This window comes from Colobus angolensis, unplaced genomic scaffold (genome assembly GCF_000951035.1).
Source record: "Colobus angolensis palliatus isolate OR3802 unplaced genomic scaffold, Cang.pa_1.0 Scaffold152, whole genome shotgun sequence".
In the NCBI taxonomy this organism is placed as follows: domain Eukaryota; kingdom Metazoa; phylum Chordata; class Mammalia; order Primates; family Cercopithecidae; genus Colobus; species Colobus angolensis.
In genome coordinates this window covers 5,598,151-5,603,626 of record NW_012114622.1, presented here as the reverse complement: position 1 = coordinate 5,603,626, position 5,476 = coordinate 5,598,151, and the positions used below count along the sequence as shown (strand labels likewise).

Sequence of the window (5,476 nt, the reverse complement as noted above, 5' to 3'; positions counted from 1 at the left end):
TAGAAGGAAAGAGGAGCTGACCCAGCTAAGCAAGGATAACTTGCCCTAACATCAAGTTGCAAATGGTTATTGGATTGTTGGTATATTTCTCATTATAAAAGCACAAGAATAAAAATCACCAATATAACTAAGAATGTAACTGGATTGTTTGTAACACACAGGATAAATGCTTGAGGGCATGGATGCCCCATTCTCCATGATGTGATTATTTCACATTGTATGCCTGTATTAAAGCATCTCATGTACCCCAAAAATAGATATATCCACTATGTACCCATGAAAATTAAAAAATTGAAAATTAAAAACTTACCAGTGATCACTGGTAATCATTTTGTAATCACTACCAAGTAATCATTTTGATCTATTTCTTCTTAGTCCTTTTCTTTTTCTTGCTGTTGTCCAATATTACACTAAGATTTTTATTATTATTATTATACTTTGAGTTCTGGGATACATGTGCAGAACGTGAGGGTTTGTTACATAGGTATACGTGTGCCATAGTGTTTTGCTGCACCCATCAGCCCATTATCTACATTAGGTATTTCTCCTAATGCTATCCCTCCCCTAACCCCCCACCCTCCCACAGGCCCCGGTGTGTGATGTTCCCCTCGCTGCATCCATGTCAATGCAAATATAGATGTTTATCTTTTTATAAATGATACCATAGTATATGTATTATTTTGTTGTTGTTTGTTTTGTTTTGTTTCTTGTGTCAGTCTCACTCTGTCATCCAGGCTGGAGTACAATGGCACCATCACAGCTCAAGGCATCTTAGAATTCTTCTGCTCAAAAAATCGTCCTGCCTCAGCCTCCTGAGTAACTGGGACTACAGGTGTGCACCACCATGCCCAGCTAATTTTTAAAAAATTTCTTTATGGAGACTGTCTCACTATGTTGCCTAGGTGGGTCTTGAACTCCTGGCCTCCAGCAACCCTTCTGCCTTGGCCTCCTGTAGTGCTCAGATTACAGGCATGATCCCCTGTGCCCTATTTATTATATATTATTTATAAGGAATTATTCCACAATACACTTATTAATCATCTTTACTCCAGACCATCATATGGCTGTAGTCTAATATATTGTCCAATCCCTTAGTCTTTTCTTTTTTGAGATGGAGTTTCACTCTGTCACCCAGGCTGGAGTGCAGAGTCACCATCTGGGCTCACTGCAACCTCCACCTCCTAGTTTCAAGCAATTCTCATGCCTCAGCCTCTCTGGTAACTGGGACTATAGGCGCCCGCCACCACACCTGGCTAATTTTTGTATTCTTCTCTTTGTTTTTTAGTAGAGATGGGGTTTCACCATGTTGACTAGGCTGGTATCGAACACCTGCAATCCCTTAGTCTTGTATACATATGTTTTTTTCATTTCCTACCTTCTTTTTTGCCATTATAAATAATACTGGGATGAACATCCTTGTAGATAAGTATTTCCACACATCCTGATTTTTTTCTAGTAAATTTCTAGAACTGGAATTCAGGAGGATTTAATCACCATTGCTACTATTCCTTTTTTTAAGGCCCATTTTGATGTCATTCATCTTTCACTGTCTCCTCTGGTTGGGCAACTCTCAGTCAGGTTCTCAGAACAATAGCCCTTTGTCTGGTTTATGTTAAACAATATGAGAACTTGAACATTTTCTGCTCTGAAATATTCATAGGTTTTTTTTTTTCGTCTTCTACCATCGCAAGCAGTTAAAAATACAGCCTAGAGAAATGACATTTTTCTTGCAGAAAATGAGTTGGTAATTTATTCGAATGAGGCTGGGTAGTTGTTTTAAATTATTACCTGATGGATACCACTAATGAAATGAAGTCCGTTTACATCTTTAAATAACCTTTAATATTTGTACAAGTAAAGATCTCCACTTGATGATAATGGAAATTGTCAGAAGTTTTCATTTTCTCACAATTTAGCTCACTCACAATGGCTGTCAGACAGTCGAATGATCTGACGCAGCGCGCCGCTAATCGTTTCAGCAGAAGACAGTGTTTCAAAGGTACGGGAAAGGAGGTGCAGACACTAATGAAGTTTTATTATCGGAACATAGAATTAGGATTGTGACAAGAGACAATGGTGGCGATGACACGTAGTTAGAATGTTACAGCTTGTGAAGTCGGTAGCTAAATCTCAGGAACGGAAATGTTGAGAAGGGTAGACTGATGGCTACCCCTCAGTGGAAACAGACCAGATCTCAGCTTATCTGGCTGGAAGGAAAGCAAAAAAACAAAGCAAAACAAACCAAAAAATCCTAAGAAACAAAAGACAGATTCAAGCCAATCTGTGATTTGTAAAATAAGCAAGGTGCAGGCTTGTGTAAGTATCCTTGACATATCCAAATGATGAGAGCGGCATGCTTCGGTAGGTTTGTTCTCAAAAACAAGGCGGTAAAAGCTGAATCCAGTGCATCACAATTATACTAAGGACTCCAGGTTTGAAATACTGACACTAGTGATTAGAAATTATTTTGTGGGAGAGAAGGAAGGGAGGTAAAAGAAGGAAGTAGGAAAAGGAAGGTGAGGAGGGTCCATCGTCATCCAAAATGGAGCCCCCAATAACAATCTCAGTGAGATGTCTCTTCAGAATAGCCCTTGCCATTTATCCTTCATTCATTAATATTTGATAGATACTTATTGTCTACTAAGTACCAGGCACTGCTCCACTAAACACCAGGATACAGTGGTGAATAAGACACATAAGGCCCCTATTTTCACAATTTGTATTCTTTTGGGAAAAGAAACAAATAAGAAAATACTACATATAGCACTATGGGCTATGCAAAGAATTATAACAAAGTGAACTGATATGCTGCTGGGGAGTCTGTTCTATAAAGTATGTGGTGTGTGGTGGTCTTAAGGCAACTCTTCAGGTATTTCGATACTCTTCCATTAGTAGGTAGAGTCTGTGTCTCTTCCCCTTGCACGTGAGGGGCCTCTGTACCTACCTGGAAGAATAGGACACAAAGGAAGTGGCTCTCAGTTTGAAAAGGGCATGCAGCTTCTGCTGATTTTTCTTGGGACATTCACTCTAGGTGCCTTCAGCTGAATGTAAGAAGTCCAGCTATCGTGAGGCCACTGTGTGGACAGATGACTCAGAGGAATGAGAGAGAGAGAGAGAGAGAGAGAGAGAGAGAGAGAGAGAGAGACCTGAGCAGCTAGCAGTGCCAGCACCTAAAAGTTTGAATTTTCCCAGCCCAGATATATGGTGGAAAAAACTTCAAGATGCTCATTGGACAGCAACCACATGAAAGACCCGGAGTAAGAACTCCTAAGCTGAGATCTCACTTTTTCAGACTCCAGAGCCAAATAAATAATTATTAATGTTTTAAGCCACTGTTTTTGTGTGGCAACAATGAAGGCCTGGAACAGGGTGATACAAGAAGGTTTCTTTGAGGAGATGACGCTTATGCTGAAGACCTCAGTATCATGAAGGAACCAGGGGAGAAAGAACATTCTGGGCAAAGGAAACGGTGGAAAGATCCTAATCAGAAACGGGTTTAGCAAGTTCAAGGAAGGAAAGCAGGCCAGTAAGGCTGAAATGCAACCCAATAAGAGTGGTAGGAGATGAGTGCAGGCATGCAGTAGAACTTCAGTTTGTGGGGAGGGTGTGCACTCACCCAAGTAATATCCTACAGTAATGCTGAGCGTGGCCCTGAGAACCTTCCAAGTTTAACACTGGAACCCTGGAAGAGCTTGAATTCATTTTCTCTCCTGTGCCAGTGTCATGATAAAAAGTGCTGACAAAACTTTCCCAAACCTTATCTAATAACACTGAGGTCCAAGAGAAAGGGAAGGGTGGGTGTTCGGGCACTGCAGTTCTCCCTAGAAAGCAGAGAATTTAACACCTTGTTTTAATTAAAAACTAACAAAACAAAACAAAACCTCCTTGGGCACAAATAATTAAAAACAATATTAATACTATATGGATATGCTTCAAGGACTGCAAGCATGCATAAGAACTGTCGGATCACCTGGTCTTAAAAAGTCATTTTGCAGTTTCTACCTTCTTTAAACTGGTAGACCATTTTGTGGCTAATGTGGAAATCTAAGAAATGCAAATATTAATACTACCAGAAAGTGAAGGGAAGCAGCCTGAATTTGCATTTTGTGGCAGTTGCAAATGTCCTTTAACTTGTAGACGAAGGTCTCTCTGATTGGGGAGCACCAGTGAATGACATCTAGAAGAGCTGCTCCTAGTACAAGCAGGCAGAGGTTGCTTTCCACAAACTGGACAGAGAAGAGATGGAAGATAGCAAGATTATTTGATATTTTATTTAAGCATCCAGAAAAGGCCAGGACAAAAGAACGAAGAGTTAGCATCCTGTTACATTTTGCAAGCAGATAGAAGAGGGCATAGCACGTCCCTGGAATCTTCAAGCCCTTTGCAGATACTAACTGCCAACTCCTCATCCCAACACTGAGTAGCAAGGCTCTTTGGATATAAGTGACCCAAACTGAAATGAAATTGACATAAGCAAAAAAGGGGGCCTCATTGATTCACAGACTCAAACTGCAGAAAGCATAGAGTGGAGCTGAGCTTGGAGAAGCTGGGATCCAGGAGCTGTGTCACCAGTTGGGTGCTCTCCCATTTCCTTTCTGCATCTCCCTGCCTGTTGTCTTCATTTCCCTAAACCAGATCCTCCAAGTGATAGGCTTACATACTTACAGCTTCCTACCAAAGATGCAAAAAAGCTCTTTCTCCCCAACTTATATTTGGAAAAATCCCCAAGGATACACCCTGATGAGCCTTGGGTCATTTCGCCACCTTCTTTGGTCAGCCAATGTGACCAGACAGTCGGGGGTTGTGACTGGCACAAAAGGAGCAAGATCTGTTTCTAGAAGAGGTGAGACAGGGGCAATGTTGGGCAGCTAAAAATGATATTATCTTCTTCCCGAAAGGAAGAATTAGGTGAAGTCTAAGAGCAGAGCTCACAGATCTGAGTGGTACCTCTTCACCCTACATATAACACTACCCGAGGCGTAAGATTTAGATCTGGTGAGACAGAAAAGACAAGGTTTCCATAGTTCAGCTCTTTCGGGGTATGGATTTCCCCTTCCAAAGAACTTACACTTGGAGAACACAGATCTCATGGAATCATTGGCTTCTCAGATGGAAGAGAGTGTTTAGTCCAATGTCATTATTTCACACATATGATAAGATTCAAGACCTTCATATACAACAATTCATAGGCTTGGCACAGTGGCTCACACCTGTAATCCCAGCACTTTGGAAGGTGGAGGCAGGAAGATTGCTTGAACCCAGGAGTTTGAGACTAGCCTCGGGCAATATGGAGAAACCCTGTTTCTACAAAAAAAATACAAAAATTAGCCGAGTTTGGTGGCTTGCACCTGTAGTCACAACTGCTTGGGAGGCTGAGGTGGGAGAATCACCTGAGCTCAGGAAATCAAGGCTACAGTGAGCCTTGACTGTGCCACTGTACTCCAGCCTAGGTGATGAGAGTGAGACCCTGTCTAAA

At 41.4% G+C, this 5,476-nt stretch overlaps 1 long non-coding RNA gene across 1 annotated transcript in view; it reads left to right on the top strand.

Moving 5' to 3' along the window:
• The first annotated feature begins 2,105 nt into the window (after nucleotides 1-2,105).
• Nucleotides 2,106-5,476, top strand: part of LOC105507729 — a 4,682-nt gene continuing 1,311 nt past the window's right edge. Inside the window, exon 1 of the long non-coding RNA XR_001001146.1 lies at nucleotides 2,106-2,316. This is a non-coding gene — a long non-coding RNA (uncharacterized LOC105507729). The remainder of the gene's footprint in view (nucleotides 2,317-5,476) is intronic.